The sequence below is a fragment of the Paroedura picta genome, chromosome 3 (genome assembly GCF_049243985.1).
Source record: "Paroedura picta isolate Pp20150507F chromosome 3, Ppicta_v3.0, whole genome shotgun sequence".
Lineage (NCBI taxonomy): Eukaryota > Metazoa > Chordata > Lepidosauria > Squamata > Gekkonidae > Paroedura > Paroedura picta.
The window spans coordinates 148,105,845-148,119,952 of record NC_135371.1 but is presented as its reverse complement, the minus strand read 5'-3'; the positions used below and the strand labels follow the sequence as shown (position 1 = coordinate 148,119,952).

The window sequence follows — 14,108 nt, the reverse complement described above, 5'->3', positions numbered from 1 at the left end:
TGCAGAAGCAGTTAAAGATAAATCCCATAGTATTCAGTGTACTTAGGATTGCAACTGTACCATCTGGTAGGCCAGATTCACAATCCATTTTAAAAAAATTGTTCCTAGCCTGTGTATATAGTCCAGTGCTTCTGAGAACTGTAGTGGGTAGGGTGGGCAGGGGTCTCTTCTCTTTTTTGCCATGGTCGAATTAAAAATCCCCACTAGCAATTAGAATGGAGTGGATTTAATGGGAAAGGGAGGAGTTAGGCCCCTAAAATTATACTACTCATATTTTTATTTATTCAAGAATAACATTGAAACTCTGCAACTGTTTCTCTGCTAAAAAGGAAGTTCTGTTTCAAAGAAACAAAAAATTGCAGATGAGCACCGTGTCTTTAATGACAAATGGACTACTGAGTACTTCTTTGTTTTAAGCAAGGATAAAGCAGTTTTCCTGATATGTCTTGAAACTGTCTCAGTATTAAAGGAGTACAATATTAAAAGGCACCTTGAATCCTGTCACAAGAGCTACTCAATATATCAAGGAGAGGTGTGAGTAAGCAAGATAAATTATCTTTTAAAAAATCAATGTTTTTGCAGCAAAATAGTTTTAGAAAGTATGTTGAAGAGAATTTGTCTACTGTGAGAGCCAGATATCATGTTGCTAAATGTATTTCTGGGTGTGGTAGACCATTCTCTGATGGTGAATTTGTTAAAAAGGGCATGGTTAAAGTAATGGAGGAAATGTGCCCAGAGAAGGTATCTTGTGTTAGTTTATCTGCATCTAAAATCACCAGGCATGTTGAAGAACTAGGAGAAGAGCTGCACATGTCACTGGTTATCAAAGCAAAAAGTTTTGATTTTTTCTTTGCCATTAGAGGAGAGCAATGACATTAGAGACCCTACTCAACTACTAATTATCATCAGGGGGATAGATTCCAATTTCAAAATTACAAAAGAGTTGTTTGCATTGCAGAGTTTGAAAGGCACCACAGTGGGAGAAAACATATTCTTGAAGGTGTTTAAATCAGTAGAAAATCTTGGTCTGAGTCAGGATAAATTGAAAAGCATCACAACTGATAGTGCAAGAAATATGGTGGGAGGTAAAAAATATGGTGGGAAGTAAAAAATCAATGAAGAGATATTGAAATTAAACGGTACACTTCCCATGCAATTTCACTGCATCATCCATCAGCAAGCCTTGCGTAGTAAGAGTCTTCAGTGGGAAATTGTGGTGCCTATTATTATATCCAGCATTCATCTAGCATCTGATTCTAGCAAGCTTATTCAGCAGGGTAACTGAAGGTTGGCAGCCTTCAGTGACACTGGGAAGGGACAAAAGTTCAGAATCAGACTCCTTGCTGATGGAAAAATCCTCTCCCCAGGGCTGTGGGAGAGCAGGAACTATTGTGTAGCTTGTACCATACTTCAGAATCAAGTTGTCACTCTAATTCATGTTGACAGTTTAAGTTTCTTAAAGATGTAATCCACACATGTGAGTGCATACCCTAATTAAAACCAAACAATTTGCTTTATTATGCATGGTAAGGTACAGTCAGGACTATGGCTGATGTCTAGATTGCTAAATGCTCCCTTTCCTCCCCTCCCCCCTGAAAATGAGTGGTTGGGGGGGTTAAGGCACTAAAATGTCAATATAGTGTTGTAACGATAATTTAAGCAGGTCCTCTGAATGTCCTGCTTTCATTTTAAAGAACTCAATCTCTATCTCCTTCCCTTGGAGAGTTGTGCTATTTTCTGTATATCTTTGTAAGGGAATAAGCCAGTGACTTCCTTTTTTAAAAAAACGAAAACTTGGAATTTAAAGAAATTCATTACAACACTATATTGATAGACTGATATTTAGTACCTCTTTAAAAATGCAGCCATGATATCAACATATCAATATACACATGTGCAAAAAGAAAATAAAATGGGTAGTGATGATGACCACACCCTCCCTTGAAAATCCTCATTATTTAAGACAGGTGTGGAAGAAAATGATCTGATTCTACAGCTGTCAAAATGCCCAAGGAGGGAAGATAGGCCACTCAAGTTGAGAAAACCAGAAGTTGAGCTTATGGAAAAGAAGGGTGTAATGCTGCTTTAGGTGGTTTTGTACATGGATGTCAACTGTAGTAGTGCAAAGCAGTTTGGACTTGCATCAGATTTGCTCCTTTCCTTGTAGCGATGCTCACATGTCACCTCAAGGTAAACTGCCATCATACTGTTTTTAGTAGGATTGCCATCCGGCCTACACAAAAACGTCCTGCCCCTTTACTTGAGGCTTGATTGGAGGTTGTCTCACAGGTGACGTTCTCCATGCCATGAAAAGCTTCAGCTGCTCATTCCCATACACTGCCTTGGAGAGGACATTTTACTCCAGGCTGCTCTCAAACTCATTCATTCATTCATTCATTCATTCATTCATTCATCTATCAGTCTATCCATTTATTATTTCTATTTCTATCCCACCACTCTCCATGGACTCGTGGCAGGTCACATAACACAGAATTTAAAAACCCAATCGACCCCCCTAGTAACATAAAACACAAGAAGCAGCCTAATCCCATTCCTCCCCTATCTACAGTCAATCATCATCACAGGGAGGGAGTTCTCAAGATGGCATAGCCTGGCCCCGTCCTCAACCAAACACCTGGCAAAAGAGCTCCGTTTTGCAGGCCCTATAGAACTTTGATAGCTCCATCAGGGCCCTCAGCTCTTCTGGGGCTCATTCTACCAGGTTGGGGCCAGGACCAAAAAGTCCTGGCCCCAGTTGAGGCCAGGCGTGCTTCTCTGGGGCCACCCAGGGACCACAAGCAGATTAGAGCAGAGAGCCCTACAGGGGGCGTAAGGAGACAAGCCGCCCCTCCTTAGGTAGCATCCCCATGCACCACTTGCTTATTTCTGCAAACTAGGCTGCTATTAAAAGCAGTATGGGAGTGATGGCTTCTGATTAGTTGGCAACCCTGCTTCATTTGTTTCTTCCCACTACCTTCCATCTCACAAGCATCTTTATTCACTGCTTAACACATAGAAATGACAGTGAGACAAACTGGGGCTGCCAACTCTGGGCTGGGAAATTCATGGTGATTTGGGGGGGGGGGGGACCTCAGCAGGGTATAATGCCTTGTCCAATCCCCAATGCAGCCATTCTTAACAGCGGAACTGAGCTCTGTGATCTGGAGATCAACTGTATTTCTAGGAGAACTCCAGGCCCCACCTGGAGAATGGCAACCTTTGGCAAAGCACAGAGAAATATGTACAGTTATCACTCTTGCGGCTGCTTGAACAGAACCACTAGGGAATCATCTCCTAACCCCACAAAGGAAACACCCAAAGTTACAAAGAAACATTAACTTTAGTTGTCATGGGCTAGTCCCGTGGGCTGTCCCTTCACAGTGATCCAGTTGTGGAAAGCAATCTTATAAGAGCACCATGCTCCCTTCCTATTTTGTCTTAGTGCACTTTCCCTGGATTGCAGTGAGATTTGCCTTTTGAAGTTATACTTCTGGCTCCGTGCTTTGTGTTCCTTGATTTTAGAATGCTTGCAGAGACAAACGTACCGTAATTGTGCCCCACCTAAAAAAAAAAAGTGGAGGGTAACGGCTTTGATTGTACAGGCTACAGATTGAACACGTGGATGAAACATCTTTCTGGAATCTAAATATTACCCTATTAGAAAATGTCAGATAAACTCACCCCCATCTTCCCTTTAAATCCCTTTGTAATTTGTAACTGACATTTTGTTTCTCCTCAAGTGTGCGTGTGTAGGAGTGGGCCCGGCTGCAGCTTTTATTGCTGCCAAATGAGAAATTCTTGACAATGGTTGTAATAACTCACAGTCAGTTATGTACTTTTTCACAGCCCTAAGTAGAGCAGCCAGTTCTAAAGAGGGCTTCTGTACCTTTAAATGTTGCATACAAGAATCAACTCAATCCGCTGTGACTTCTCGTCACTATAGAAAAGCAAGCCATTGTATACAACTTTTTATTGCATAGGAATTCACACACAAATTTCTTAGGTTCCAGGATGCTAGAAAACTGTAATCATCACAGGGTTCCACAACACTACAACACTACAAAAATGTACTTCTCCTTGACCCAGAGGGAGTATCAAAACTAAATGAAATTGTACTTGATGCCAACCGCAAATCTGAGAATATCCACTACCAACAGGATTTTCATATCCAGCAGTTCCCACAGGCTTAAAAAAACCTGAGGACCCCTGAGATAGGGGCTAGGCAAACCTCAAGGTTGGGGGGCATTCCAAAGGTGACTTGCCACCACTGAAAAAAACCCTGTCTCTGCTTGCTGTCTATATCACCTCTGTAAACAGAGGTACATAGAGCAGGGCTTGGGAAGATATTGACTTTCCCCTGTAAGTCCTCCAAAACACTATTCAAAATGCAATGACAGTCATAAAATGCCTGGCCGTTCTTAAACCAATTTAAAATACACTGATTTTTTCCATCTTTCTTCTCTCCTGGCACTATCTTTAGTTTCTACTCTATTTAGCATCCCCCCACTCCTTTATTTCCCTTTGGATCTGTGCAAAAGTGCAAGAACAATGCTTTCCCCATCCCCCCACTCCTTTATTTCCCTACTGCCTTCCCCATCCCCCCACTCCTTTGTTTCTTATCAAGAGATGCTGTAGAAGTACAGTGTGGCTCAACAAGGAAAGGGGGGAGCCTTTAAAGGGATAAAGAGGATGGTGTGTGGCAGTCAGCTGCCCCCCGCCATTTTGAAAGCAGAACTTAGCTCTGTCTCCTTCCTTGTTGTGATGGAGGGCATATCTATACAGGTTCTCCCCATAGTGAATCCAAATAATGTCTAGCTCTAGTAGGTGCCCATGCTTTTAATGGATGCTTAATAATCAGAAATTCAGCAGACAAAGCTTTGGGGTAATTGAAACTCCATGCGGAGGGCTGGGCTGGGTGGACTTCATAAGATGCATTTTTGCTTGTTGACAAAGTCACAGGGAAATTTGACATGACCAAAGATGGCAGCCCAATTTACCTCATGATTTTGGGGGAATTTGAAGGATTCAAGCTTGCACAGTAACAGGACCATCCTAGCCATCTCGTAAAGTAAAACAACGGATGTCACAAGCTCTCACAGAAAAACACACTTCCACTGTTAAGTGAGGCAGTGATGAAAGATCAATTCAGAAATAGACCTCAGGCCAGCTGACTCCACAATCAGAGGGTTGGCAGCCAAGATTTCCAAGAAGGAAGAAAGATGGCTGAGATGATTAGAGAAAGGTATTTCAAGTCACATTTCCTGCAAGGAGGAGACTTCCTTTCCCCGTCTGTGTGGCAACAGAGCTGCTTTTATCAGATCAAAACTGTTTATTTCCAGTTTGAGGGCCAAAGACTCAACCAAGTTCTTTTCTTTCCCATTCAAGAGCCAGGAATTGCCTGTTGTGATACCTAAGGACCCATGTTTCGAAAAGGAAGGACGTTTAATATGGTCTAAAGAGAGGCTGTTCCCACAACTTCCCACAGTAAGAAACCTCAAATGAGATTTCCCTCCACTGCTTTTTTTCTTCCCCATCATATTGATTATTTAAGCATATCAGCTCTTTATCCTGCATCTGCACTGTATCAACATTTGGATTTAGGCTGTTTTATAAACTTCACAGTGATTTGAAAATGTTTGATTCTTAAACACCTCCCCTACCCACAGCATTAATATATAAAAATATGACATATGTCACCACATACACTTCCAGATGTATGATACTAATCATACATAGTGATCCAATATAGCTGATTTTCATGAGCCTCATAGGCATCATATCTGATGCATGAACAGATAGAACTTAATCAGAATTGCAGACTAAGCTTGCACCGACATGGGGGGGGGGGGTGTTGAAAACATGCCTGAACCATGGTGGCAGCAGGTGGTACAAAAATGTGCGGTGATGACATCTGCACATAGCAGTTCTTGCTTTGCCCCCTACTGCCTTCCCCATCCCCCCACTCCTTTATTTCTCTGTGGATATGTGCAAAAGTGCAAGAACAATGGTGATTGTGTTGGGAGATTTCCTCCCCCCGGCCCCCCCGCCCTCCCCCCACCCCTGGCCTAGGAACCCTGCCTTCTTCTCATTTTCTTGTTTCTTATCAAGACATGCTGTAGCAGTACAGTGTGGCTCAACAAGGAAAAGGGGGGAGCCTTTAAGGGATAAAGAGGATGGTGTGCAGCAGTCAGCTGCACCCTGCCATTTTGAAAGCAGAACTTGTTGTGATGGAGGGCAGGTCTATACAGGCTCTCCCCATGGTGAATCCAAATAATTTCTTCCAGGTGGTGCCTGGAGATCTCGCAGAATTCTTGACTACTTGTTTTAATTACTTCTCGGTGTTGTGTTCAAGTAGTACCTGAGTGTAGTCTGCACAGGGCTTTTTACCCACTCCCAGTCTGAATAAATCCCTGCCATCTACACTGAATTTGATTTCCAGTTTGATTTGGGGTGCTTTAATTTTTTCCTCTGCAACATGCATGATTGATCCAGAGTGACCCTACCTTTCTCCTGTGATATCCAGAAGTGGATGTAACCCTCGATGTTTGAAAAATCAGCATAAGTCAATGTGCAGATCTCTGCTTTTTGTGTATTAACTTCCTGTCTCGTACCTCCAAGCTGATGTAGCAAAGCAGTCTTCCCTGATTTATTCCCCCTCCTCTGCTGTCTCCAATCCTCTCCCCGCCCATTCAAGAAAAGAGACTCCTGCTGCGCTTGGCTCCCCTCACCGCTCTGAGCTTTCCCAATTGAGTGCCGAACACTTTCTGTTTCAATGGGGGGAGGGGGGAATAGAGGAAGACCCGAGTTCAGATTTATATGAATTCAGCAGGATCCACAATGGAAAAAAGTGCAGAACCAGCCCTGGTTTGGATGACGATCCTGTCATAAATCACAAATGGCAAACTAAACTGATTTTTAACTAAGCAGTTTCAGACTGCAAATATCCCATTGCATTTCTTTCTGACATGTACTTGCTAGAGAGAGCTCAGTTAAAGCCCATAGATAGCATTCCTAGTGCAGAAGAGGAGTCAAGGGGCCTTTGTTCACCCACACTGGACAAGGCTGCAGCCGGGGGTGGGGGTGGGGATTCAAGCAGGGTGCCAGGGAGAGGCCTGAGGCCACTGATCATCCTGTGAGTTGTGTTTGACTGGGAACCAATGCCCCAGGGTGGGGCTCATGAGCTATCTTGATGGCAGTGAAGGGGTGCCACTTGGAATGCACAGGCCATGAATTCAGTGGGTGGAGGCTGGGAGGAAAGGGCAGGTCCTGTTGTGGCAGACCTCAGAGCTTGCACATGGAGAAGTGAAACACCTGTCCCTACTGCCTGTGTGCTGGAGCACCTGTGTCCAGTAATGAAGAGTGATGACTTATCTGTGGGACTGACTGCTTCATTAATGCAAGCTACCCAACATGAAACAGAGATCTCCAACGGGCCGGTTATAGTCTCCTGCCCAGCCAGACACCCTGCACACACCACTCACTACATGTTACCGATAGATAGAGTAGCCAACAGGCTTGGAGAAAAATGTCCTGTAAAAAAAAGCTTAATCTGTGAAAATGGGAAGCTTTTCACAGTATGGAGGTAAATAACATAACCTGGTACATAGCATCACCCAGTATTCCCTTAAGCCTCTATTAAAAAGACAGGAAATGTTTTTCGTCCAGAGAGTTGGCAACCCTAGCTACAAGGTGGAAACATCGTAACACATTGGGTTGCCAGTCTTCGAACCAGCCCCTTTAATAGCAATTTGATTTGTAGGAGTTAGTTACGCAAATAAGTGGACAAGCATGCAGGCGATGCCAGAAATAATTTCCCCCCAAGTTGTAACACAATGCATGCCTCTCTAACGTTCCCCCTGCCCCAAAATCAGGTGGAAAGTGTAATGGTGTATCCAACCTGCAGGGCCCACAACCTCCTGTTCATCCTGCCCATTGTCCACCTTCTACCGCAGGCCAGGAGGGACAAACAGAGAAGATAAACCTCCTTACTGATTCACTCCTCAAGGCCTCTTTACAGATAGAGTGGCCAACCACATGCCAGCTCTCGGACTCCCTCAAGACCCTTTCTTCTTGAGGGAGGTCAGCTGCTGTTTCTGGTGGCCTGGTACCAGAGCCATCATATGGCACCAAACTCTAATGAGAAGAAAGAGGCTTGAGGGGGTTTCATGCAGCCTGATCAGGCTTGTGTGGCTTGCCATGCCATTTGTAAAGAGAGCTGGGATAGTAAAGAGGTGAGAATAGCTCTTCCTACTCCCGAGGAGGAGGAGGAGGAGGAAGAGGAAGAAGAAGAAGAAGAAGAAGAAGAAGAAGAGTTGGTTCTTATATGCCGCTTTTCTCTACCCAAAGGAGTCTCAAAGTGGCTTACAATCACCTTCCCTTTCCTCTCCCCACAACAGACTCCCTGTGAGGTAGGTGAGGCTGAAGGGGCCCTGATATAAATGCTTGGTCAGAACAAGCCCAAGGTCACCCATCTGCCTGCATGTGGAGGAGTACAGAATTGAACCCAGCATGGCAGATTAGAAGTCCACACTCCTAACTACTACACCAAACTGGCTCTGGTAAGAAGAGTTGTAGCACTGGTGAGGCGGAGGTGGCTGCTGCCTTGGACAAGAAAGCTCCATGAGCCACAAGGCAAACCTCACTTACAGCCATAAAAGCTAGGTAGGCTACTTTGCTCTTGGCTATAAATAAGGATCTCCAAAGGCCTTCTCACTTCTTAGATCTAAGAAGTTATTCACCCTAAAATGACATCCCTGTCACTCTTCTCCTTTTCAATTATTGATATTTTAAAAAAGGGGGGGATGCCCTGCAATAAAGGCAAGTAGCTGGGTCAGTATTTCAAAGGAATGAACAATCCAGAAATCTTGCTTAAACATACAACTTGCTAGAGATTGTGAACCTAAGATATACATCAAAGCAAACAATAGAAAAGATAGGTAGAACATTCAGAATCAGATAACTGCTTTTTCACAAACAATACTTTTCTGTTTTCAGTATATACATGACAGATCTCATTACATTTTATAGGCTCATTATGGCTTCATTTATTTATTTAGAAAATGACTATGCTGCCATTCATGCTATAAAACAGGGCTGCTAGTTTGCCTCCCTGCCCCCAGTTCCTGTTTCCCATTGCAATGCCTGCAGCCAGCAGGAGAAAAAATAATGGGGGGGGGGGGAGGAAGGTTGTGGATGATGGGACATCTGGAAGTGATGCCAGTTGTCTCTAGGGATCACTGGAAACTCTATGGCTTTACCATATGACAACCCCATTTTCGACCAACTGAAGCTTCCAAGCAATTTTAAAAGAAATGTGTTTACTCAGAGATAAGTCCTTATGAGTTCCACAGAATTTACTGCATGTGAATTTCTGATTACATTTTTAAACCATGTGCAAAACTTAATAAAGGTATTATTGTACAGGCATTCAGATTATTGATTTGGAGGGCTTTTCTGCACACCATAAATTTAGCATCAGGCTTACCTTTTTAAGATGCTATATTCCACCCACTCTGCATGACGTTGCCAACCTCCCACGTCTGGGCAGTGAACTGCTCGCTATAGCCGTCATTTTAAAGCACGAGTTGGTGAATCCCCCAAAGTGGATTCACCAAACTTAAAAGCACTATCCCCCAGCAGACAACCAGCATGCCACTGGCGAAAGAAATATATAGAGGTGAAGAAGCGCTACCTCCACCTCCAATGTCCCGTCCTTGCACCCACCTCCCTCTCCCTTGTTCCTGGGAACGGGATTTATTTTTTAATGGAGAACAGCCTGGAGCAACAAATAGGCGGACAAACATGCAGGTGATGCCAGAAATAATTTCCCCCCAAGTTGTAACACAATGCATGCCTCTCAAACGTTCCCCCTGCCCCAAAATCAGGAATGAGATTAATTTGTAAAAGTAACAAGACTCACAATTCCATAAGGGGTGGTGTTCAAAAAGCAGATTGAACACCAAATTGGCTGCCTGGCTTGATTGAAAGGGGTGGAAGAGAGTCACGTCTAAAGTGTCTTGCTCTCTTCCGCCATTTCCAGCAGCATTTGTGGAGGTTGAGAAGCGCGAAAAGGCAGCAGACAAGTGTGAGACAGCAAAAAAGTGAGGAGTGGCCAGGAGGTGCAATAATATTTGTTGTGGTCAGGTGCGAAGTTGTGCCCGACCCATTGCGACCCCATGGACAATGATCCTCCAGGCCTTCCTGTCCTCTACCATTCCCCGGAGTCCATTTAAGTTTGCACCAACTGCTTCAGTGACTCCATCCAGCCACCTCATTCTCTGTCGTCCCCTTCTTCTTTTGCCCTCAATCGCTCCCAGCATTAGGCTCTTCTCCAGGGAGTCCTTCCTTCTCATGAGGTGGCCAAAGTATTTGAGTTTCATCTTCAGGATCTGGCCTTCTAAGGAGCAGTCAGGGCTGATCTCCTCTAGGACTGACCGGTTTGTTCACCTTGCAGTCCAAGGGACTGCAAGAGTCTTCTCCAGCACCAGAGTTCAAAAGCCTCAATTCTTTGACGCTCGACCTTCCTTATGGTCCAACTTTCGCAGCCATACATTGCAACTGGGAAGACCATAGCCTTGACTAAACGCACTTTTGTTGGCAGGGTGATGTCTCTGCTTTTTAGGATGCTGTCTAGATTTGCCATAGCTTTCCTCCCCAGGATCAAGCGTCTTTTAATTTCTTTGCTGCAGTCCCCATCTGCAGTGATCTTGGAGCCCAGGAAAATAAAATCTGTCACTATCTCCATTTCTTCCCCATCTATTTTCCAGGAATCCAGTGGGCCGGATGCCATGATCTTTGTTTTCTTGATGTTTTCTTCAGTTTCAAGCCAACTTTTGCACTCTCCTCCTTCACCCGCATCAACAGGCTGTTTAATTCCTCTTCACTTTCTGCCATTAGAGTGGCAATAATATTTAGCGCTACGCCATTCAGCTGCTGTAACGCTATTTTTTCCAATGTGCAGAAATGCCCATAGAATGCGGACTAACTTTGGCCAAAAAAGGCATTCAGGTGTTCAGTCAACACAAGTGGCCTTCTTCAGGAAAGACAAACTGGCATCCACCCATGGCACCAGCTGATGGACCTGAAACTTCGTTCTCCATAAGTATGCTGTTCTTTTTAAAGGTCTAAACTGCAGAATTATCCCTTGAGTTAACAAAATTCCTTTTGTCATCTGTTTGCACAATTCTTAGTCATAGGTACTGCAGTGTTGGCATCTGCACAATAGTGACAGATGGGTGTTAGATAACATTTGATAAGATCTGTTTGTACCTACTCTCCCAATCTGATTTATAGGAAATGATTGAGAGAGATCCAGTGTCATGGAATTTCCATTCATGCAAAAGGGACAGGAAGCTATTTTTACCAGTTCAGCCTTTCCACTGCAGACCCCTGTCTCATCACATCCTAAGGGTCCCATCTGTAGTGCTACCAACATCAAGCTGGGGGCCAAGAGTTTTCCAGAAATTAAAACATCTCTGGACTACAGCGATCAGTTCTAGTGAAGAATATGGCAGCTTTGAAAGGCAAGTCTATGGTATCACATCCTCAATGAGTTCCCTTCACTCTATCAAGGCCTGCCTTTACACTTCCCAAACTCGGCCCTTCCTAGGCACCATGCCCATAAGTAGAGGAATTCCCCAAGCAATAAATGATACCGTACCCATCCAAGGGTTGCCAACCTCCAGGTGAGGCCTAGGGATCTTCCAGAATTACAACTGATTTCTAGTGTACAGAGATCAGTTTTCCTAGAGAAAATGGCTGTTTTGTATAGTGGATGATAAAGCGTTACATCCTGATGATTATCCTTCTCTTCTCAAATTCATGCTCCCCTGGCTCTGCCCCCAAATTTTCCAGCCTGGCACTAACAACTCTAACCTATCCTCAGAAGCCAGTTTTCAGGGAGTGGATGGAGTTGTGACTGGAAGCAGGTCAAAAATATGCTTTGACAGTGGAGTTATACGTGATGTCTTTAGGATCCAACTTGGTGAAGATAGGCCTCAAGAATTCACTAGAATGGTCATTTTCTACAATTATACAAATAGCAGCAGATAAAACCAATTGTAAAAGACACTGTTGCTGACACTAGCTTAAATTGTTGCTTCAATGTAATTTTAATTTAATCTTAAATGTTAATTTTTTGGAAATTTTAATTAATTCTTAAATGTTATGTTGTTATTATGATGTTTTAATGTGATGTACACTGCCCTGAGCCAGCTGGCTGGGAAGGTGGTAAAGAAATGTAACAAACAAATATAAATAGATAAATAAATAGATAAATAAATAAATAAATAAATAAATAATCAATCAATCTACGGTTGAGGCCAGGGCAGGGTCCCGATATCCGATCTGGGATTCCCCATGTCTGATTGATCTGGTTCCTCACTCCCGCCAGCAGAACAACAAGAAGGTTGGCCCCTTGGCTGGACAAGGGGATGAGACAGTTAGCAGATTTTTCACCTGCCACCTTGTTAGCAGTAGTAGTAATTTAATTAAAAGAAATGGGATTTTTATTGTGTTTTTATTCTTTTATTGTCTGTAAACCTCCAGGAGCCCAATTGGGAATGGCGGTATATAAATCTAAATATAAATAAATAGATAAATAGATAAATAAAGGGTTACATTTTTTAAAATGTTTTTGGATAACACTTTAGAATAAGACGAAATGCTTAGATTTTTTTTCTCTTCCTGTCCTTTTTGCTCAAGTTGTTCCATATATGCGAATAGTGTTCCATAAGAGTCCTCTATCTTAATTTCCTCCAGCATACTTTTGTTGAGGACAGAAGAGGAATGTGAAATGTGCTCCTACTTATCTCCATCAAATCACCAGCCAAGTGGTTCAAGCAGGCTTGCAATAATAGTTAACAACATCTTCAGTTAAAAACCAAAACAAAATAACAACTCCCCAAATCTTTCCCTCCCTTCCCTCTTAAAAGACATAAACATAAAAAGCCGCAAATTAAAATGTAAGCCAAGATGGAGGGAGCACCAGACGAAGCCCTAAAAATGTCTCCTCTCTATGGTGATAGAAGAGGACAAATGAATGTTCCTGGGAAAGAAGTTCCATAATTTTGAGGCAGCAGCTGAGAGAGCCCTTTCTCAGGCTGCCTGCCTGTTGATGGTTGGGCTCTCAAAATCCTGGAGCCAGCATTGTGGGATTTACCAGCTTTCAGGCCTCACTACCAGTTAATCCCTGAGTACAGGCTAACTCAGGGTTACCAACCTCCAGGTGGGGGGCTGGAGTTGTCTCCAGATTAGATAATTCCTGTGGAGGCAACTCTGGAGGGTGAACATCTCTACTGAGGTCCCCCTCCTCCTCAAACTCTCTTCTCCTCAAGCTCCACTCCCAAATCTCCAGAAATTTCCATACCCAGAGTTCAGAACCCTAAATCAATGCTGAACTTTAAAAAAGAAAGGAAGAAAGTAAAAGGGAGGCGAGTGAGAATGGAATAAGTCATGAGGCATTGTTTCACTGTTTCTGAGCTGACGGGAGATCTTAAAGAATGATTGTGCAGGGCCCCAGTGTGTTTTGGAGGAAGAGAGATTTTGTGTGTGTGTGTGTGTGTGTGTGTAGATCTGTGTTCTGCAATAGGAAATGCTTTATTAGCTGGGAGTGGTGGAGAAAAGCCAGGCAGGAAGAGGCAGTAATAAGAAACATTTTTAACTTCTGCCGCATTCACTGCTTGCCAAACCACTGCTTTCGGGTAAGAGGAAAAGAGCAGAGGGGGGCTGGAAAGAGGATTCCTTTCGTTCAATTCAGTGGCCTCTCTGACAGACTTCACTATAGTTGAGCTTTGACAAAGTAATGAGAGGACACGGTTCCCATTAAGCTGGAAAGCTGAGGGAAGTTTTCAATGTAGTCACAAAGGAGAATCCTGAATCCATTTCAAGCTGATATTCTGCGTGCCCTCGAGGAGCTTCCCTGTTCGTTCAATCTATAAACAGATCTCTCTGAAAAACGCTTCAAACTTTAGTACTGAAGGAAATTTCCCATCTAAGGAAATGTTAGTCAAGGCCTGCTGAAAGCAGGAAGACACTGGATCCAGGACGTGGCCAGGCTGTGTGCTATTCCACCTACGAAGGCTCCTGGGTAAGTAGGAATCAGTGATTCT

General features: G+C 43.5%; 1 protein-coding gene across 3 annotated transcripts in view; it reads left to right on the top strand.

Annotated features, from left to right (window-relative positions):
- The first annotated feature begins 13,617 nt into the window (after positions 1 to 13,617).
- ACVRL1 (activin A receptor like type 1) overlaps positions 13,618 to 14,108 on the top strand; it is a 52,615-nt gene continuing 52,124 nt past the window's right edge. Inside the window, exon 1 of one of the 3 annotated variants that reach the window (XM_077328608.1) lies at positions 13,618 to 14,086. The gene's annotated coding sequence lies outside the window, so the exon portion shown is untranslated. The remainder of the gene's footprint in view (positions 14,087 to 14,108) is intronic. The other 2 variants (XM_077328607.1, XM_077328609.1) reach the window with 2 other exon arrangements.